The sequence below is a fragment of the Erpetoichthys calabaricus genome, chromosome 4, assembly GCF_900747795.2.
Source record: "Erpetoichthys calabaricus chromosome 4, fErpCal1.3, whole genome shotgun sequence".
Taxonomy (NCBI): Eukaryota; Metazoa; Chordata; class Cladistia; order Polypteriformes; family Polypteridae; genus Erpetoichthys; species Erpetoichthys calabaricus.
In genome coordinates this window covers 100,679,234-100,703,635 of record NC_041397.2, presented here as the reverse complement: position 1 = coordinate 100,703,635, position 24,402 = coordinate 100,679,234, and positions in this window count along the sequence as shown.

Here is a 24,402-nt window from a genome sequence, read left to right as displayed (position 1 = left end):
ATATAGCGAGGGATTACTATATCACCAATATCGAGACTCATAAACTAGAAGGCAAGAGAATAACTGGCAGCAGTACCTGGTTAGGGATATTTTGGTTAACCATGCTCAACTTGGTGAAATGGCACCCAAGATTGTAACACTTAAGTATTAAATATCTTAAATATGCAGCTGAATTTTGATTTTTTTCACATTTTACAGAAGTGTAACACATCTCTATATGTAATCTTCATTTGGATCTTGATCTTTGTTTGTCCGCGAATGAATTAGAAGAAGAAGCACTAGATGGCAGTAGAGAGACAGCTAAAACATAGGTATTGCATTAATAATCTCCTCCAGGCTTATAGTACTGAAGACTGTAGTATTCCAGTCACACCTCAAAACACAGACATTCAAACTAAACAAATTGTTGTGCTTTAAATTAACTAATCTTTATATATAATCTTCATTTGGATCTTGATCTTAGTTTGTCCACGAACTCATGTTCCCCTGACACTGCCTTGGTTGTTACTTTCTTTACAAACACTGTCGATACCACTCTTTGTGTTTAGTTCTGGCGTCAACACCTGCTTCATTGTTGAGACAGTGGTTTTTTCTGTTTCTATCGACCGTCGTTGGCAGCACTTCGTCCAAATCAAATGTTCACCCGCTTCTTGGAGTCAGCAGTCAGAGTATATAAGTCGGACACACTTCTGTGATTTTCCATCAGTCGGCGTTTGGAGTTCAAGAAAGAAGCATTGGTTCTTCCTTACTCTTTGGATTGCCACAAAGCAACCTGCGAGATTGGAGAAAGGTTGAGAAGAGATCGTGAGAGGAAACAACAGCGTCGTGAAAACGAGACGGACTGTGAACGGAGAGAAGCAGAGATGCTCCACCACCCCCACATAATTACTATTCGGACAGTGATTCCGAGTAGGCTGTTCCTATCGAATCAATGTCCAAGGGTTTTGTTTTGTAATTTTGTTTCCCTTATAAAAAATCATAATGCTGTGCGACAAAGGGCCCAGTTCACGACTGGCAGCCGCGTTTAAACAGGGAGCCCTTCACAGACAACTTTAACAAGCGCAACGTAGTTGTGTGCACATGGCTAGTAGGTAATATTTTTAGACAAGTGTAAACAGCAAAAAAAACACATGGACTGGGAACTTTTCAGATTTGGATTTAGATAACTTTTCTCATGTAGTACTTATTCTGATCTTAACACATGGAACTTGAACGTAACATTATAACAATTGCACTGTATCAATTTTAGAACATCATCATTTTTCACTTCTCCAATCATCAAACATCAGTATTCAGTCGAATTGGAGTGGTCTATATATTTATAATCCCCCAGTAATTATACATTAATGCTTATATGAACTTCATTATATACTCTTAAAAATAAACAGAGATGACAGTACCGATTCAGCAAGCCATTGGAAAGAAAACGAGGTATCAGACTTTCAATAAACGTTTGGGGTGACTGTTGACAGCAAACATAGCCCAGCTGCAAAGAAATGTCACACTTCAAGTGTGTATTTTTTGCTGTGGTTCTTGTAGACAAATGTTGAAATGAGTAATCGAATACCCCCCTCATCATTCCGAGATGTTGTAAAACCACGATTTTTAATCAAAACCTTCACATCTTGCAACCGCACAAATCTCTCGTGCTCATAGGTTTCTGTGTACAGCTAGGCATTAATACTTGTACTCAAATGATCACCTATGATATTTGATTTTCTATTTTTTTTCTGTCACCATGAGCCGAAGAATTTAAAGATATCCTGCACTGAAAACAATGTTAAGAAGTGTAGCAGTGAGGATGCTTTTGGTGTTTGTGCAGGTCTATTAGGTTGCATCCATCTGACTTATTTTGTATTGATTTGAATTTTAGGAATGCATGTCAATAAATTTATAATCACTTTTAGCTGGAGTGTGAATGTAGCTATGGATTCGTTTACTGATAAAAATATATTAACAAGGATGTGTTCAGTAGAAATTAAATATTTCCAGTATTGTAAGGAAAAAAAAACACTATATGCTACAGACTGCTAAAAGTGTGTCTTGATTTTTTTGATGATAGGAATGAAGCTGTCCCGTAATCAACTGTTAGTGGACTGTTTGGAACCTGACTGTTACATGTCATACCATCCTCTGTTTATCAAGGGACTGCTTCCAATGACCCTGGCTACATGTAAAGTATTTTTGTGATACATTTCTAATTGAATCATATAATTTAACACCCACATAAAAAAGTTGAAATGAAAGAAAGTATACATTCCATACAGTGACCAGTATTCCCCCACCCTCCAACACAACCCAATCCATCCCAACCCAACCTTCCACCCCAAAGCAGAGCCTTAGCAGCTCAGATAAAATCAACCAGATATCTAGATAAAGGAGATGAAAGTAATTAGGCAGCAAAAGCATCAAGCACACTACCATGTGAACCAAAATGTGTTGTAACTGTAATGTCCAAGAACACCAAATAATAAAGTTATCATTGATGAGACTGAGATAGACCACTTCTCAATGGATTCTAAGAATGCTTCATTAATTTGAGATGTATGTGAGGTATTTTGAATATGTATTCATATCTAATCTTCTTCTAATCTGCACACATACACAATCCACAGATACCCACCTACCTAATGTATGCATAAATGCTATCACTTATTCTCACATTAGTGGGAAGGAGCAGGTCCAATAAAGTACTCAATTTGTTTATACTGACTGATAATGAATGGTGTTATGATGTAGACAGCTAGAGCAAATACATTTTTTATTGGCAGATTTTTTATATTTATCCAATGAGTTCTAGAGGAGTATCCCAGACATTATACAAAATCAGCTGAATTTACTTTGTAAGGTAGCATCATTACCAGTCTAATGAACCTTGGTCTCTAAACAAAACATTACAGAAGAAAGCCAACAACAAAACTAGAAAACCATTATTAAATGTCAGGTATCATTACATTTAATGCTGCTTCTGAAGAAATATTGTATTTATTGTTATATTGTTTGGCTAGTGATCGCCTACTGCTTCCTGAAATTCAAGATCACTATCATCATGATTGTCAGCTCTTTTGATTCCTCCTAGAAAAGCCAAGCTCCCATATTGTTGTGCTTTTTGCCATCACTTAATATAACTTTATTTTCTGTTTTGCACTCTGATTAATACCTGTTTTTGCATATTTTTTGTGCCTTGTGATCCCTTTTATACTTCTGTACTGTTATTTTGGTACTTACTATGAGCTAGTTGGTTGAGGCAGGGGCTCAGATTTTATAAAGGTCCAAGCCAGTGCTCTTTTCTTTCCTTTGTTTCCCTGCCACAACTCAATTTCAACTCATTGGTGTATTTATGTGCCTTCTGAACATTTATTATTTCTTAATGAGCTTTGTAATATTTAAATAATTCCAGTAAATCGTTAAAATCATTAAAAAACACTGAACTCTATTATATTACTCTGATATGAATAAAAGCATACAAAACTATTTATCATGAGAAAATTATATATAACACTAATCTGATTTTTCCACTTTTTTCTTTGATGCTACTATTATTTCATTTTATGTGTGACTGCTAGCCTATACATAGCCAATATACTTTTAGCATGAGCTCTATGAAATTATGAGCCAACTAGTTTATTAATTTCCAAAAATGTTTATTTTTATGTCCATAGCGATAATGATTACACAGCCCGAGAGCAATACTGGCTGAGAACACCATGTATTTATTCTGTTTCTATTCCCAAAATCTATATTTAATCCTACAAGGATTTTTTTGTCTTTACAGTTACCTGTTAACAGGACCTGGTAAGCTTAGGCCAAGTTATAATCAATTGAATAGAAGAACCATGAGTAAAAGCTGTGAGGTGAACTGCCTATAGATTTAAACTTGTTTAGCCGCATAATGATTCAGTCCTGCAAATAAAAATAATCCAAAAACAAATATTTTTCTATTAACCCTACAGGATTGCTAATTTTTTTTCTAGAAGCTGAAGTCAAGTATGTAAACACTAGAAGAAATTGTCGACAGAAATAAAGGGAAAGGATCATAGCCAGGAAACTGTACACACAAATTTTATTTATACACAAAGGAACAAACAGTAATTGGTGCTAGTGGCAAACAAGGTGTTGTATTTTTTTTTAAACAAATACATGAGATAATTCATAAAAGTTTATTTTATAATACAGGTTTTTATTTGTATTTTTTTCTCTCTCTGCTACCTTCCATATATGTCACTCATTGTGTCATCTACCTTCTGTACGATTAGGTAAATATACAATATAAGGGTTTACACCATTTGAGACAGAGAGAAACTAATCTCTAATAATGGGACGTGCCAAAGTCAGAATTAACAATTCTTAAAAAAAACAGTACAAGATAAATTGTTATGCTGAATAGCATAAAAGCCTTCACCACTAGAGGAAGCAGATTAAGACAAAACACACCCACAGTAGATTCAGAAAGTATTCAGACCCGTTCACTTTTGAGTTACTGCAGTGCTGAAAGGCAGACCACTGAGGTGCTGTACAGTCTGAAGCAGACTTTCTTCAAAGACCTCACTGCATTTTTCTGCATTCATCCTTCCCTCAGTTCTGATCAATCTCCCTGTCCTTGCTACTCAGAAACACCCCCATAGGAGCACCCCCATAGCATGATACTTCTACCACCATGCTTCAACGTACAGATTAGCCAGGTAATGACCAATGTGTCGTTTTCACCAGATGTAGTATTTGGAGCTTTTCCAAAATAGTTCATCCATCCAGGAATATTTTCCTCATATTTTCCTCATGCTCTCAGAGTCCTTTAAATGTTGGCTGGCACTCTCCAAGCTTGAGTTAGCTACTCTACCATAAATGCATTTGGAATGGAGTGCTGCCGAGATACACATCCTTCTGACAGGTTCTCCTATCTTAGCAGAAGACTTAAGAAGCTCTATTAGATTGACCATTGGGTTCTTGGTCACCTCTTTGACCACAGTATCTCTTGTCCAGATACTTTAGTTTAGTTGAACGGCCAACTCTAGGAAGAGAACTAGTGTTTCCAAACCATTTCATTTCATAATTATTGAGACCACAGCGCTCCTGGGAACACTACTGCATGGTGAATTTTTCAAAATTGCAGGCTCTTTAATTAATGATTCAAAGCTTACAAACCAGAGTTTGCTTGCTCTAATCTTTTGTACTGGCAGCATAATGATGTGACATGCCAATGATAATGTGACAAACAATTGGCGTCATTACTGTACACAATATAAAAATTGTCATAAACAATGTACAAAATGGTGGTGCCCATAAATAATATGGTAGCATGGTGATGTCACCAATATAAATGTTAAAATACGTAAATAAAATTCATAGATCAACAAAAATTTTGCAAAAAATGTATAGTAAATGAACGAGGATGTTCTCAAATGTGCTTGTGGCAGACAAAAAACAAATATCACATTCTATAAGGAGAGTGCTAAGCTAGCTGTACTGATCATGAGACAGAGCAAGCATAATGTAGAAAAAAAGGCTTTCTGGACAAAGAAAAAACAAAACAAACCCACCGGAAAGCCTTTCAACTTGCTTGACAACATTAAAGACTGCCATTGTGACACAAATTCAGCACTAAAGTAACTAGAACAGCACAGAAGAATCGGGGAATCATGATATAAATGAGGAAAAGTAAGGAACATGGATAGTATTCATGAAAAAAACAGGTGGGAGCTGCAGGTTGTTTGTACCTAAAAATTCTAAACCAAATATTTTTAGAAAAAAATACAAAAATATCCATTCTCCTTCTTTTTATTTTAAAAGAAAGCCCTAAACAAGAAGCTCTTTCTTATAAACACAGGCCTTCTCACATTATGTATGATCAATGCATAATCTCAGTGCATGTTGATGAAATCATCAGTGCGTGACGTTTGTGAAAGGCACAACAATCAAAAACATAACAACAAAAATAAAAGAAAAAGTGAAAAGGGAATAAAACATGGCCAGAAATGCCTCTTCCCCTCACATACTAGATTAAGGTCTGCATGGGCTTTGAGATGCGAAAAAAGATTCAAAGTCATTCTGATAGCTTTAGAAAGACTCAAGTTATAGTATTCTTAAGTATACTGTTAGAGAGTGGATATGGAGTGGGTGTACTGCTATAATACTTGGGGGTCCACATCAGTGACAGGTTGGACTGGTCTTGGAACACAGAAGAACTATATAAGAAAGGGCACAGCAGGCTCTTTAGTACTCCCGTAGTGTGGTAGGTACAACTTTGTGATGCCCACTGCGATTTTCTATGCTGGAACATGATTCCATGTGGGACATGATTCTCAAAAATGTTAAAAAGTTTGTAGTGAATAGCAACAAAATACTGCACTGCAAAGGCCATACCCTCTGGGCTTCTTCCTAAAACACCCGTCTCCTATTCCTCCAGTCTGTGAAGTTTAAACCACTAGGGTTTCATGGAGAGAGCAAATGAAACTGAACAAAAGCTGGAAGAAAATACAAACTTAAAATTGCTGATATCAATTCAGGATCTCAACAGTACATGCTAACCAAAGCTTAGTAATTATTTGTACATTGTAATGAGCACTGTGACAAAGGAGACAGATATACATATGTAGACCACCACAACTACTTGGCTCCATGTTTGATAAGTACTTCTGTCTGCTTTGATATGTTTCTGTCATTCTGACTATTGTATCACTATATGGTACTAGCTGTGTAAGCCTGTGCTGTAAAAAACCTGGAGTCCTAGAAACTACTGAAATTGTCAGAAAAAAAATTGAAATGTAGAGATGTCAGGTAATTGAAAAGAACTACTCTGGGCATCTTGATTCGTTTTGCCGTCGTGCTCACATCACTTGTGCATTAGCGGCGGGAGAGAAAGTAAAAACAATACTGTTTTGCTGATGTTAGCGGCTAAGCAACTTTGTTATTTTTTTGGGGGATTCGTTTTGCCGACATGCTTGCATCGCTCGTGCATTAGCAGCGGGAGGAAAAGTAAAAGGGATACCGTTTTGCTGATATTAGCGGCTAAGCAACTTTGTCTTTCTTCTGAGATTTTGTTTTACCAAAGTGCTCGTCTCGCTTGTGTTATTAGCGGTTAAGTGAATTTCATGTTTCCTCGGAGGCAGAGCCCTTATTTCCCCGACTCCAACTCTCACTTCCGGGCCGAACAGACATGCACACTTACGCGTGTAGACATTTATATATAAGATAATAACAGCAAATAGAGATTAGATAAGCATTGTGGTCTATGTAAATACTATGTGTTAAAATGTCATGGCTACATTCTGGCTTGGCTTGTTTGCATTTGCAATTAGACAATAATGTTATCATACATTAGTTATTCGTTTAGATGAATGGTCAGAAGGTGGGTGCTGTGCAGCTTTCTTCAAGCTGGATCGGTGTTGTTAGATTTGTTGAATCAGGTGGTTTGAGTACTAAAATCTGAATCTCTTCTTCATCAGTTCACTTAACAATAGTCCTTTTGACAAGGTGTAACTCATCATTTACTTTAAATGCATAATCTGCTGTTCATGTTTTTATGAATATAGCTGCAAGTTATTTTATCGACTCCTTCACTATTGTTGTAAATGAACAACAGGCAACACACACAGCACCTGTGACTACGTATCGTTCACATTTAGCATTTGTCCACTGATATTTTCAAATGCCAATGTACTGCATAATCTGATGTTGCAGAAATATTTTTCTCTTGGAACAGGTTATGCTTTTCAACTCTAGACAGTTCATCACAATCAGAAACTTGTTCTCTGTTGGACCAGGTTAGCTTCTACTTTGAATACTGCCTTCATTAGGCGTTGGATTAGTTTAGAAATATGACACTGAGTGAGCCGTCTAACTTTTCCAACCCAGTTTTAAGCAAAATTCACTCATGGTTGTCTCCAGATGTATATATTACATGTCTGGTTTCAGTGAGACTGGCTCACCAAATCAACAAGCTAATGAAAAAGGCAGGCTCAGTTATAGAACGCATCCTTGACCTACAGGAGGTAGTAGAAGAAAAGGAGAATTAAGACAAAACTGAGTGTCATTATGAACAATGCTGTGCATCCTCTTTCTCACACACTACAATTAAGTACTTTAAGACAAAGAATTATTTTGCAGAAGTATGTGAAGAAATGCTATTGGGGCTCTTTTATAACAACAGCAGTATGCCTTTATAATGCCTCACTGTGACTGTGACTGCTCTTTGTGTTTTTAACCAAGTCAGAATTGTACCTTCTTTTTAGTAATTCTGGTGTGTATTTGTGGGAGCTGATAATTCTTGTTAGGATATTTATTTATGGAACTTCTGTAAAAAGCTACTTTCTATTTCTAACTATCCAATTCTTTTAGAATAACAGGTTGAGCAGGGTGACCCACTTGTTTTTTGAATCTTACATCATGGAGAAGGAAAAAAATGTTTGACTGACATACAGAATGGTTCAAAACTGTTGAAATACAGTAAAGCATTAACAGAAGGTGGTTATGGCAGTATCATATGAAAGAAGCACATAAACTAGAGACACTATGTGGAACTACTGGGAGAAGAACAGGTGAACAGACCATGACTAGCAAAAAGGGCATGCGAAAAGTGATGTAAGAGGGGCGTGTGATATATTTTATACAAATGAAAATAAAAATATATTTATGTTTGTAAAGGAAATGAGCACACCAAAAAGTTTTCTGAAGTTATTTTTATAGCAAATAAAGAGTCATTAGACAGATCAATATTGAGATCTATACCAATTGGAAATTTGAGTCAAAGTGTAAAACAGACTGCCTGGGTCTGCCATGAGACATTTTTGTGCATGTTGCAGAGGGAATACAGTGGTGTGAAAAACTATTTGCCCCCTTCCTGATTTCTTATTCTTTTGCATGTTTGTCACACAAAATGTTTCTGATCATCAAACACATTTAACCATTAGTCAAATATAACACAAGTAAACACAAAATGCAGTTTTTAAATGATGGTTTTTATTATTTAGGGAGAAAAAAAATCCAAACCTACATGGCCCTGTATGAAAAAGTAATTGCCCCCTTGTTAAAAAATAACCTAACTGTGGTGTATCACACCTGAGTTCAATTTCCGTAGCCACCCCCAGGCCTGATTACTGCCACACCTGTTTCAATCAAGAAATCACTTAAATAGGAGCTGCCTGACACAGAGAAGTAGACCAAAAGCACCTCAAAAGCTAGACATCATGCCAAGATCCAAAGAAATTCAGGAACAAATGAGAACAGAAGTAATTGAGATCTATCAGTCTGGTAAAGGTTATAAAGCCATTTCTAAAGCTCTGGGACTCCAGCGAACCACAGTGAGAGCCATTATCCACAAATGGCAAAAACATGGAACAGTGGTGAACCTTCCCAGGAGTGGCCGGCCGACCAAAATTACCCCAAGAGCGCAGAGACGACTCATCCGAGAGGTCACAAAAGACCCCAGGACAACGTCTAAAGAACTGCAGGCCTCACTTGCCTCAATTAAGGTCAGTGTTCACGACTCCACCATAAGAAAGAGACTGGGCAAAAACGGCCTGCATGGCAGATTTCCAAGACGCAAACCACTGTTAAGCAAAAAGAACATTAGGGCTCGTCTCAATTTTGCTAAGAAACATCTCAATGATTGCCAAGACTTTTGGGAAAATACCTTGTGGACTGATGAGACAAAAGTTGAACTTTTTGGAAGGCAAATGTCCCGTTACATCTGGCGTAAAAGGAACACAGCATTTCAGAAAAAGAACATCATACCAACAGTAAAATATGGTGGTGGTAGTGTGATGGTCTGGGGTTGTTTTGCTGCTTCAGGACCTGGAAAGCTTGCTGTGATAGATGGAACCATGAATTCTACTGTCTACCAAAAAATCCTGAAGGAGAATGTCCGGCCATCTGTTCGTCAACTCAAGCTGAAGCGATCTTGGGTGCTGCAACAGGACAATGACCCAAAACACACCAGCAAATCCACTTCTGAATGGCTGAAGAAAAACAAAATGAAGACTTTGGAGTGGCCTAGTCAAAGTCCTGATCTGAATCCAACTGAGATGCTATGGCATGACCTTAAAAAGGCGGTTCATGCTAGAAAACCCTCAAATAAAGCTGAATTACAACAATTTTGCAAAGATGAGTGGGCCAAAATTCCTCCAGAGCGCTGTAAAAGACTCATTGCAAGTTATCGCAAACGCTTGATTGCAGTTATTACTGCTAAGGGTGGCCCAACCAGTTATTAGGTTCAGGGGGCAATTACTTTTTCACACAGGGCCATGTAGGTTTGGATTTTTTTTTCTCCCTAAATAATAAAAACCACCATTTACAAACTGCATTTTGTGTTTACTTGTGTTATATTTGACTAATGGTTAAATGTGTTTGATGATCAGAAACATTTTGTGTGACAAACATGCAAAAGAATAAGAAATCAGGAAGAGGGCAAATAGTTTTTCACACCACTGTATTATGGTCTGAAGCTAGAGAAAACAGTAAAAGCACAAGGAGAGTTAAGATAAAAAGTGAAAAATTAGGTTATTAATGAATAAGTGAATCTATTAATATAAGCATATGTTAATAGTAACATAAGTATATGTTAATATAAGCATTAATGTGAATCATAAATGCAGAATACAGACTCTGATTAAATTCCAGACTTCAAAGGAAAGCACAAAAAAGTGAAAACATGAAACAAAACTTTGGGAATTTAAATATCCTGAAATTCTTGTTGATATTTTTTATTCTCTTTTGTTTGAACAAATATGACAAAGACAAGTTTATTTGCAAGTAAACTCAATTTCTTTATAAAACCTTAAATAAGAATGTGATTTCTAACTTTCTCTGATTTAAAAAAAGGATCAGAAACTCAAATGTATGTCTGTAGTATTCCTGTATCTGGTGGCTACTCGAGTCCGATTGTTGTACTATATTCTTTCCAGTATTTTTATTGCTCCAAATAAAAGTTTGTTAGTCCCAGGCATTAAACATATTCTCAGTAGTAGAAACACATAACAAGCAACAAATAAATGAGCAAGGCTATGTCATATAATTACAATATCACTACCCCCAATATTAAAAGTAGAAATAAACTCCATTCAATTTACCATACTGACTACATATAACAGAATGTTGCATGGTTCGGTCACACTAAAATGTTTAAAATATTTCTTTTGTGTACCACCCATACTATGCACATTCCTCTACTAGTGTGTGTCTATGTGAAGGTGTGAGATATAAAGGTGGAAGGGCTATGGCATCCTGGATAATGGACTACTGTCCAGTAGATCGCAGAACACAGAGGAACTATTTAAAAAAGGGCAGAGCAGGCTTTTAATGTGGAAAGTGTCTTTCTTTACATATTCTACAACTCTCTGATGGCCAGTGCTCTATTCTATGCTGTGGTTTCCTGGGCTGGTACCATCACTTCAAGAAAGGCCTACCGAAACGACAATCTCATTTAAAAAGGAATACACGTACACTGGACACCCCTGGAGGTCGTAGCAAAGGAGAGAATTAAAACAAAACTGAGTGCCATTATGAACAATGCCGCACATCCTCTCTCTGACACACTAACACTGAGGACCTTCAGCCAACAAATTATTTAGCAGAAATGTTTCAAGAAACGCTACTGGGGCTCCTTTATAGCAACAGCAATACGCTTGCTTAATGCCTCACTGTGACTGTCAAGTCAGCAGTATTCTTATTTTATAAATTTTCTTTGTTTTCAATCATTCTGGTGTGTGCTCAGAGTGTAGTGTATATATATTTCCATCCATCCATTTTCCAACCCGCTGAATCCGAACACAGGGTCACGGGGGTCTGCTGGAGCCAATCCCAGCCAACACAGGGCACAAGGCAGGAACCAATCCCGGGCAGGGTGCCAACCCACCGCAGTACACACACAAACACACCTACACACCAGGGCCAATTTCGAATCGCCAATCCACCTAACCTGCATGTCTTTGGACTGTGGGAGGAAACCGGAGCGCCCGGAGGAAACCCACGCAGACACGGGGAGAACATGCAAATTCCACGCAGGGAGGACCCGGGAAGCGAACCCAGGTCTCCCAACTGCGAGGCAGCAGCGCTACCCACTGCGCCACCGTGCCGCCGTATATATATTTATCTATTTATTTATTTAAAGAGTTTCTGCAAAAGGCCAGATTTCCCTCCTGGGACAAATAAAATAAAGTTCTCTCTAAGTTGTGCACCACTATGCCATACTCTCTGAGAACATGTATAAGCACTTCACATTTTAAACAATTGGAGCATAGATAGATACGCTGTAGTAAATACTGCATACTATTCATGGACAGTAATAAAAGCTGTAATTGCACCTTTGCAGTCTGGAGTTCAGCTCTTTAGTCAGAACTCTTTACCATGTTCAAAATGTGCAGGTAGTCTATGCTTTCAGACTGAGACACTTGCATGCATAGTCATATCTGAGATTGACTTCCAAATTAACAAATTGGTAAATAATGTTCAATAACATCTTTTAAAATTACTAAAACATCGGCAGGAATTATGTCTTATATATTTGAGTATACTGAAAAATGCTGATACACACTGGGTTTTGCAGTGTTATACTAGTTTAGAGAAACAACATAACCTTTCTGTTTTTTTTATAGATTTCCTTATTTCCAGTACTGTAGCCAATTTCTGCTTTATTTTTCAGATGATGTGATATTAACACACCTCAATAGTCCTTCTCTATTGAGTAGTCCTTCTCAATAGTCCTACTCTAAGCTCTTTATGGATAAACATGAATAACATAAAACAGATCAAAATGTCAATGCTTCCAGCTATAGGCAAATCATTAAATGAGGCATGTCAAAAACTTTTTAAAGTATTGTCATACTGTTTGGGCACTGACTCCCTGTGACCTTAAATTGGATAAGCAAGTTAGAAAATGAATAAATGGATGACATACTGTTTATCCATTTAGCTTTTTTTTACTTGTTTACAGGAATAGCTTTTCAGTATGTTTGGAAAGGAGAAATGTGTCTCAATAACCTGTTTAAAGGTTTTACGTGTCATGAAGTAACTCATTTTTCATAGTAGATTTTAGCAAAAAAATCTCTCATTTTTCTTTCCTTTTTGTTTAAGTTAAATATACTACTATAAAGAAAATGTTTGTGAAATAAAATTTTGTCAACTATAAAACAATAAAAAACATAGTTTAACACTCATCCATGCATTCATTTTCATAATGAGTTTTCTCACACAAGTCACAGGGAGACTGTGCCAGTGCCATCACCACAGATTATTAGCATCCTGGAGACCAGTAAATGTCATCTTCGACAGTCGCCCAGCACAGTTGTTACATCACACCCAGTGAGTCTCCTATTTATGCAAAATTGATGAGCATCACTTTCACTAGAACTTAAATCTGTTATTCTGTCACAGGCTATTTCTAAAGAACTATAACTATTATAACACGACAAACTGCTTTCTTCTTCATGCGCTTTACATTCTGACAGCCCATATTCAGCTCTGCTTTTGTCTCAAAAATATTTTCCAACAGCTGCATTCAGTTGCTACCTGCTCTTCAGTGGAAGTGAGTGAACTCTGGAATGACGGCAACTGTATACTGTATATGCGACTAGCAGTGAACAACCCATCTCTGGGATAAAATAAAGGGGTTAAAGAGGATGTGATCAAGGTGTCTAGTGGCAGGGATATTTCTTTAAAAAACAAAGAGCAAATATTGTTAAGCATCTTAATTAATTTCAGGGTGCCAGCGCAGAAGTCCGGCTGTGACAAAAAGCACTGGAATCAACAGATGATAAGACTTTGTAATCAGTTAGCCGAGGACTCCAGGTCTCTGACTGTCTCACTCTGTCTGTGTCTTCCTCTGTTATTACTGACTATAGACCCTGAAAGGTTTATTTTGTCCAAGGATGCTGCCAACTGGAATATTTTTTTCCCTCTCATCTGCAGTTAACTTGCCATAATTCAACAATAATATTAATAGATGGATATTGTTAGGTTTAATTTACTGAATGTTAATAAGTTTTGACCTGCTTTGTTTTACTGTGTTTTTAAATAAATCTGTTTCATTGTATTGTATGCATTATGTAATTAGCAATTTGTAAAGTTTGTAATTGCATTTCACCTGTGAGTTCATGCAGCACTCTGTACCAGCATTCAGTGAATAACGCAATGCTAAATGCTATACAAAAATAACCTGAATTGAATATGTTTTTATCATTTCTCTTATTGACTTTGTTTTAAATTATTATTTTTTTGGCTTTTTATTAATTGAATATTTATCCTTTTTTAGGTTCTTTTGTTATATAGAGAGAACAGAACCTTGTTTCTTGACTTAGTTATTTTCATTGAATAATTTACCATATTGATTTCTCTTTTTGGCTATTTTATTTGGTCATAATAAAACCACTTCCTTATCCTTCTTGTATTTTTCATAACCACTTCCTTATCCTTTTTGTATTTTGTTGCAAAATTCAAACACTAGCGTGTCCTGCTCATAATACCTGGTCCTCTGGTGTAAGGTATAATGGACATGCTGCCTGGGTCTTGCCTGTCCTTTAAAGGTGACCTTAGGTCCAGTGTTGTAGGAAGATATGGCTTTTGGAGGAAGTCACCAATAAATTTAAAGTCATTCATAACCCCTGAAATACTTTACTTGTATGTCACCCCTGTCTGGGGCTTTAATGCCTCTTCAGGTTATTGATTGAGTGATTCTGTAGTTGGAATGTCAGGAAAGGCAAACACTTATCTGGAAGGAGAGAGAAAGAGAGACAGGCTAGGATTTGGAAAGAAAAAGACTGAGTCCATATTGTGAGTGCTCGATGTTATACAAAGTTGGATAAGCCAACTCAACAGTTAAAGTTAATACAGTTCACTTGTTTTTGTTTAGTTTAGAAGTTTTATTTTATTTGATTACCTTTAAGTGTGCTTAATACATGCATTTATCTCTCCCTTTTAATGTTTCTCCAATTAAACTTGGAATTTTTGGCTTCCTTCTCACAATACTTGTGCCTTAATACACAATTATTTATAACTAACATAATTTACTGTGTAATTCATACAGTTTTTACAAATACATAAAGCCATCAGTGGGCGTTTTAAATGGCATTATTTGTCTTGTACAACATTTGACATATGAAATGACCGGATTAGTTGAAGAATCTCGCTCTTAATTATTCCATCCAACTAACACAATTTTCATTGTGTGATCTTGGTTTGATCAATACCAGTGGCAAGAACATTGATCTCTATCTCTTCAAAACTTTTATCAGCCTAGAAACCTTGCTACAGCCTAATCCTTTCTGTCCTTCTGAAATATTGAAATTCTTTTACTATTCCTTCATCAACTCTTAAATGAACTACAGCATCTTTTAAAATTCCTCCTATACAGAGTGCTACCAGAATGCCAGATGCTCAAAATTCTTCTTGTGGAGTCCTTTCTCCGAGAAAAACTGTGTTAAAGTTGTGGCAGATTGCTGGGGTTATTACCTGGCCGGGATGCCTAAAAAGACCAGAAGGTGGCAGGAATATGTTCAGGGCCACGAGGGGGCAACCGCCCTGGAGCAGGAGAGGACCACAGGAGAAGAACAAAGAGCTTCTGGCCTGTTGGGACCCATGGCCACCGCCAGGGGGCACCTCAAGCCTCGTAGGACTTGGAAATAGCTACTTCCGCCACACTCGGCAAGATGGTGGAGGAACCTGCCAGGGATGCCTGGAGTGCTTCCGGGGCAAAGGGCAGCACTTCCACCACACCAGGAAGTGCTGCCGGATGGACGTCATCAGACACCTGGAGCACATCCGGGCAGGGATAAAAGGCGCCGCCTTCCTACAGTCTGGGAGCCAGAATTGGGAGTGGGAGCAGGACGAAGCTCCCAGGAGGAGAATAGAGGCGGCCAAGAACTCAGAAACAGATTTATTGGGGTGATTATTGCTGAGTGCATTGTGTGTATTGTTAGGACTGTATTTATTAATGATTAATAAACGTGTGCAATTTATAAAGATGTGGTTTCTGACTGGTGGTGTCTGGGCAAATCTTACAAAGTATAATCTAAGGTTGACAATGTATGTTCCATGTTGCCAGCACTAGCTGTGAAAAAAATGTCTACCTGCAAGAAAATATTTTTTAAAAATGACATTTTTAGTTGGTTTCATTAATATGGATGGGTGTTTGAAGTAACCTGTCCCCCTACGACTTCTGTTATTCTCATTATTTTCTGCCTTCATTTGGTTATTTTACACTACTTTTGGCTGCTTATGATACAAAGCACAAATGGCTCTTAAACAAGCATTTAAGCCAAAGATTTCCTGCAAAGAGATGGATCTTCAATGCAAGTCTTGTTACAGACCAAGACTCCTTGGTGTTGTGGTGGCAGAAGTGACCCGTGAAATAGGCTTCACAACAAGCACCAGCTTCATAGATAGTGAGGATTCCTGTTTGCAACAACCAACAAAAAATTTATGAAGGTTAATTCAGAATATGCTTATGAATTGAGACATTTGAAATATTTAATAATCTGACAAAGGGAGAAGATCAGATGTCTAAGCAAATGCACAGGACACAGAGAACAAAAATAGAAACTAGAAAGAGTAAGCATAAATTGAAGTCAAAAATAAATGCTGTTCAACCTACCTGGAAGATATTATATGAATATCATACATCAAGCAATTGGAAAAGGCAGCATGTGAGCTAAGTGACAAGGTCACTGTTGTAGAATATGATAACTAATTAGCGTGGGACAAATTAATATGAATATGAATCTTGGAATTCTAGGGGTACCTGAGGACACTAAATAAGTGAACTCCACTAAATTCACAATAAAAGTCTTTGCTAAAACATTTGCAAATGTTGTTATGAAAAACCCATAGACTGACAGAACACATGGCTAAATGTAAGATAGAGAAAATGTCCAAACAGAATGAGAAGGAAAATTGTTCAATGGCAAATTTGTGACTTTTGTGCTGGAACTGAAAAAAAATCTGTGTACAGTACAATAAAATCAAATACAAATATTGTAAGCCTTTCCGGGATTTTCTGCAGCCTTATTTATCCAGCCGGGCTGAATTAGAGTAACAAGAACTAAACATGCACATCTTCCAGGCTGAATACTTAAAGTACAAAGAGCTACATAGAATGTGTGGGAATAATTTCATACAAGAAATGTTCAAAATAAAATGTGCTCAATAGTTAATCAAATATATTTTGTTCTCCTTTTACTATTTCATTACAGAGTAAGATAGTAGTACACAGACACAGTACTATGATGACTGTGCATACAAAGACAGATGCTGTGTTCTCTGTTATACAAGTAGTATAAATGAGTTGTCATCTCTTTTTAAATATCAGTTACACTAAATTTCTAGCACTACGGACACTTTTACCTTCACTTTACAATATTTGTATCATATTTATCTACTTGTATTTTTACCCAGAGTATTTTATGTTATTATTTTTTTTTCATTTTTTACTTGCATTTTTAAATGTTAGAATCTACATAAACTTAATTTATTTTTGTACACTTATTGATATTGCAATTTGCATTTATACATGTGTATTAAGTTCCTTATAAATGAATAAATTCATCATTGTTCTCCTTTTTCTTTCTTATTTTATATTATACTTTTATAATGACCTGTGGTTATCAGTTTGGCTTGTGAAACTTTGCAACAGCTGAAAGAGTGACAAAATATGACTCTATGATTTTACCAATAAAAGTAACATCTATGCAATAAATAAGAATATCCTGTAAAACAAAAAACTCTGATAACTGCAAAATCTCTCTAAATGTTAGGGCTGAATGTCAAAGATGTCCAATTTGAATTTAAAACAAAATGCTATTACATCACACTGAGTTTTTATAGAGCTTTCTTAAAGAACATCCATTTAAATTTTATACATCAGGCAAAGCTGAAAAAATAGTGGGGTGCACACCTGTTACAATCTAATATGGCAAAATCACTATCGGTGTGAAAATGCTGATTTATAAAGCAATCCCTTTCATGGTGTTTGAGAAAATTTGAGTGTTCTATAATGAAAAACCAGTCAAGTCAAACCAGGATAACATATATGCATTTTCTTGATGTAATAAGGAATGCATAGCTAATGTTCACTCATTTGATTCTTTGATATTTGCACTCACATGTAAGCCACAAGGTTGTAATGGAGGGACTTTTCAAATCCATTTTAAGCCCTGCTTTATATCAGACATCCTCTTTGCTAACTGTTCAAAGTTGCCTCAATACCTTTACCATTCACTGTGTATCATAAAGTATTAGACCCATGCAGGTTTCTCCACCCATACTCAAGACAATACTTAATAATTCTTTGCATTTATATAGCGCTTTCTCACTACTCAAAAGTGCTCAGCAATTGCAGGTTAAGGGCCTTGCTCAAGGGCCCAACAGAGCAGAGTCCCTATTGGCATTTACGGGATTCAAACCAGCAACCTTCCGATTGCCAGTGCAGATCCCTAGCCTCAGAGTCACCACTCCGTCACTACTTCTTTTTATTCACCAAGGCCACAACAAACTCCACTTACTTCCATCTGTTAAGTCCTGCAGCTATGATGTCATTGTTATTTCTGAGCTTGACCCACTCACACTTCAACTAAAAATATTAAATTCTACAATTTAAGTTGTAATTGTAAACTAAGTCCATAATTACACAAGAATGGGAATTTTGTTAAACTTATCCCCACATAAATTGACATTTTCAGCAAAACAAATATATTTCTGGATGTATTTAGTGTAAATTCTCTGGAAACTATTAAAATATATGTAAGGGAACAAGTAATCTCTTACATCTTATGCAAAATAAATTGCAAAGTAGAAGGAAAACAGAACTAATTAATGATAGCTTTAAAATGAAAGCTAAATATGCTAGTTGGCCCACACAGAGGAGTACTAAAAATGGAATTACTATAGTTCTACAAACTACTGAATTAAGGGTGTGAATATTTATATAAATGAGAGATTTCAGTTTTTGATTTCTGAAAATGTTTTCACTTTGTTATTATCAGTTATTAAGTGTAGATTGAAGAGCAAAAATGGCAAATTAAATTTAAAATAAAATCTACAACACAAAGTGTACAGAAAGTGAAGGGGTCAGAATACTTTCCTTATCCACTGTACATTAGTAAATGTTACTGATAACATCTGTCATAAGTTGCTCCACTTCTGTGAGTAAGGCAGGCTAGGAGTTAGAACTCACAGCATTTTCTGTTAGGTCCAGATCTTCATCAATAGGAACACAAACAAGGAGGATGCCGGAAGTTCTAATGAGACAGCTAAACCCCGAAAGATTACAAATGAAAGGGATGGAGATGGCCCATTCAGATGATCTTGGGACAATGTAAAAGATGTTTCATCTAAGGAAGAAGGGGGAAAAAACAGTTCAAAGGAGCTAGCTGGCACACAGGAAGGCCCCAACTCTAATAACTGAAAAAGAGACATATCTTCTACTGTAAATGTATGGTATTTATGCTGTCTTTGTAAAAATACAGAGAATGACATCTCCCGGAAAACAAAATGACAGGTGTTCATTACAATTTAAAATAAAAAAATCTTAATCAGTTTCACTTTAAACACCAAAACCAAGGTATTAGGAAAAACTATTACAAAGAGAGTATTTACTGCCTTTGAATATTTTACATGATCAGACCAGATTTACCAAATACATTATTTAATATTAGATGCAGATCCAACAATCTTAATATATACTATATTTGTGAATGCAAATCATGTTTCTATACATGGAAGAGATTAGAAAGAATTCATCATTTCTACTTATTTGTATTAGACAGTGTTTAGTAGGACTGCTAATTTCTTACGTTGCATTAATCTAGATTCAGACTTAAAACTGGAGCATAAAAATGTATTCTAGCTATGAAATCTCAAATTTTTATAAGTAATGTAAACCGTAGTCTATTTATTCAAGGATGTATTACACAGTAAGCCTGCTTTCCTTCTCCTACTTGTTTTTCCCATTGTATGTAGGAAATGTGCTGTTTATCTACACAACGGATAAGAGAGTAGTGGAATTCTCTTAATACTGAAAAGAGCTGTGGATGTTTTCTTTACATGCAATTTTATGTTTTCTGTTTCCTTCCCATTGCTTACTCTTTATGTCACTCTTATCTGCTGGGTTGGGGCCTTTCATTAAATTAATGACCTCGGGGCTGTAGTTATTTGGGGTGCAGGTACCTGAGGACTATTTTAACTATACCCTTTGACAAAGATTCTTTCCTCTTTGTATTAGCTGTAGTAGTTGTATTTTATGGACTCCTTTTTTGTGCTTCTCCCTTTATTAAGTTTCATGATCTTTGGGTTTTTGGATATTTTCATATTTGAGAATTCTGATTTTTGAACTGTGGACTTTAGTTATGCTTTTTATTTCTGTAGTTTATTTCTTTATTTTATAATATATGCAGTATGTGTGTATTTCAATTTTGGATTTGTTTTTTTTTTATGTTTGCTTTATTTAAATTTGTTAATATTTTTTATGGCCTAGGTGTCTAAATTTCTTAACAACACAAGGGTTGATCAAATGTTTTCTTCCCTGGCCTATTAAGTTAAAAAAATTAAAAATAAACAAGCTTTACCTTTCAGCTTAATCCTAGTGAACACTAACAGACTTGTTATAACATTCAAACATTTTTTGTATCACACTCAAATTCCATGTTTTCTTTGGCTTTTGCAACCTCTAGGGTTTTAGGACAGCTTTCACTCTCCAATGTTTCATGATTGATGCTACACACACTAAGGCTATTAAGTCTATTATTGTCTGACTATGAAGAGCTTTTACAGCATGAAAACAAGATGGACTACATGCTCAATATCATAAAATATTACACCTATTTTCTTGCCATTACTGGCTTGGACCTTGAATTTCTTTGGGTTTGGATTCCACCATGCTTCAGGTATTTGGACTGCTCTTTAGGCTCGCATTGCTGTTTTATCCCATCAGCTATGAAACACTTCGTAAGTGTCTGCCTTTCAAAGTTTAAAAGCTTTAGATTTACCTTGGAATATTGGACTCAGATTTTTTGGCACTCAATATACAGTTCATGGTTATGTTTAATTATTATGTCATTATTAATTATCATGTCATTATTGTCTAAGGCAGTCCAGATGTTGGGTCACCTTTGAAAGACATCCTGCGATGATGGAATTCTTCATTCCTTCTTTTGATTGTGGCATATTAAGGGGAATGGCCCTCATACACATTGAGTAGATGAATCTCCAAAAGCATATTGATGCACAATTTTGTGGTTTTCGGTATCAGTGTTGATTTGGTTCTGAAACAAACAAATATATTGTAAACCACAAATGCTTGAAACTGGTAGCTCACCTATTATAATACAGAGTTCATATTTTGGCTACTTCCATAATCATCAAAATAGAATCCTTTTTCAGATTCAGGCTGAAAACTTTCTGATCAAACCTCATATGATAAAATAGTTTAATAGATTTCAGACATTAAGGTCATTTTAGCTAAGGTTATATTATTCTGCTAGCACTTGCAATTGAAAATCTAGATCTGAACTTTTTAATTCACTGATTCATGCAGGTTAGGTCGATTGGCGATTCTAAATTGGCTCTAGTGTGTGCTTGGTGTGTGGGTGTTTGTGTGTGTGTCCTGCGGTGGGTTGGCTCCCTGCCCGGGATTGGTTCCCTGCCTTGTGCCCTGTGTTGGCTGGGATTGGCTCCAGCAGACCCCCGTGACCCTGTGTTCGGATTCAGAGGGTTGGATAATGGATAGATGGATGGATTCACTCAAAGCAGTAGTAATCACACGTCAGTTTAAACACTTATATTAAATTTTAACATTTTCCACAAACACAAGCTCTTAAGCTTTCTCCTGGATTAAATATTTAATAGTTATTGTCTGAAAGAATCAGTATAATGAAAATAAATTCCTTTTATTAATAGACTTATAATCATTTAAATATATCTCATTTTTATATAAAAAAAAAACTTATAAATGCAGTGATGTTCAGCTAAAAAAAATGAAAAGTGGCATAAGAGGGAAAGAGCACTGGCCCTCTCTGACTTTGAGGTTTTCTTGAAGAAATCACTGAATGTATACAAACCGCTATAACAACATCTCCTCAATATATGCCCTAGGCACACTTATCTTCAAAAATAACACAAGCACAGGAAAAGTCTGAGAATTTAATATAGAGGCTGAGCAATATATAAACTCAGAAGTATGGTATGTCCGTCAACTTCACTTTCAGAGATTACCCAGTATTCAACATATGGCACACATGTGATCTTTGAAGACTAGTATGTCAATAACATGTTCCCATCACCCATCAAGTATAACCTATTACAAAAATATGCAACTCATTAAATTTGGTACATTATTCATGAGGAGCTTAAGGATGTTTTGCAGCCAATTTTAAGCTAGCTTTTAAACTGATATGACTGGTAAGGCAGTGGTCAATGAAGGCAGGCAAAGCCAGATAGGGGCTACATTATGGGTGATTCATAGGAAGACTACAGTATACTAACCAGGCAATATGCAACAGCTAATGGCAAATGCTATTTTTATTTGGAAAGTGTTTTTTCTAATCCAGAAAAATATGTTTATTGATGCCAGGGAAACCAAAAACAACTTTATTCATTTTTTTGAATTTCACACTGCATTTTCGTTTAGTTCAGTATGTCCAAAACAAATTCTTTACTTGATGGCATTCATGGCCAGCCTGGGTGAGTTGTACAGACAAAATGTTTGATAAAAGCATTACATAACCATACATAAGACTAGATGATTCTAGCTATTTCTTCAGAGACAACTAAACATCACATGTAATGTAGGCTTGTAAAACTAGATAGAAAATGGAAAACAAAACATGGAGGATGCAATATGCAAGGTTATGGTCTACTTTGATTCAAGATTACTATATAACATTTCCATCTGTCTATTAGTTATTTAAGAAATATTTTCTACTGTTCTTGAAAAGTTAACTCTTAACAAGCCTCTTGTTTTTGTTGTTGATTTATTGAAGGGGTAGCTTTCTTTTCAAACAGCTGTTTTCTGTTTCCAACTAAAACTAAAGCATCAATACCCTTGTCACTTGGCCTATGATATCACATAATGCTCATCATGTAATCCAATTAGTATTGTAGTTTAATATCTGTTGTAGACACCTGTACATTTGTACTGTGTGAGAGAATAATTTAGAGAGGTAACAAAAGTTAAATATTTTAGTTTGCATTGCACATTATATATAAAAGAATTTGTTTTAGGAATGTCATAGAGAAATACTGAAATGGTTAAATAACAAAAGACAAGGATGTACCAGGAAAGGTTGATGTAATACACAAAATGTACTAAAAGATGATTAAGAAATCAGCAGTTGTCCTGTAAACTACAATACTGGGTAGTTGTCACATACAGAGATTTCAAGGGTACATGCTGATCCGAAAGGATATGAGAAAAACAAGAGTATGATAAAATAGACTTTTATTTTAATAAGCCATTTGGGTGTAGACCAACAAACCAATCAGAGTAAATGCCTGCATTACTCAACACTATTATCTAATTTCAGTTATTTATAAAATGAACCTCTGTCCTTATCATTTTGATCATTTTGTAGAAGACTACTGTGAGGAACGCTACCTCTTCAAGCATTTGCAGAAGAGATAATTAAAGACGCAAATGACAAGTTTTCTCCTGCCTGGTTTCTGACTCAAAGAGATTTTATCAAAATTGTCCGAGTAGAGGATATGTTTCTCTCTTTTATTAATATGTTAATTTCTACCACAACTGCCTACAACAAGATATAATACAGTTCCTTTTGAAAGTGTAAGTATAAAGTGTTTGTCCTGTTTTTTTTACGTTACAATCTGGAATTAAAATGGATTTCCATTTGTATTTTATGTAACAGACTTAACAATATATTCCAAGTTGATGAAGTGGAATGAAAATAAAATAAAATGCCACATATATACAATATATAGAAGAACAAAAAAAAAAGTTGTGAGTGCATATGTATTCATCCCCTTTGCTATAAAAAGATTCTGAAACAACCGATTAACACCAGAAGTTACATAATTAGTTGATTAGGGTCCACCTGTGTGAAATCAAAATGTCATATGGTGTGCCACATGATGTCTCTATAAAAAAGACCTGTACTGAAAGGAAAAAATGGAAAGAATATAGCACTCCTCAAACCTGAGAAGAGATGGCTGACCTCCAAAACTCTCAAGGTGGGGAAGGAGGAGATTAATCAGAAATTCAATCAAAACACAGAAAATAAAATGGAAGGAGCTGCAAAGATTCACAGTGGTGATGGGAGTATCTTTCAATAGGACCAGTTCAAGCTGTACACTTCACAGAGTGGAGCTTTATGGAAAAGAGGCTGAAAAAATCCATTTCTTAAAGAAAATAAGAAAACATGTTTGGAGTTTGCCCAACAGCATGTGGCAAACTCCTCAAACATACAGAAG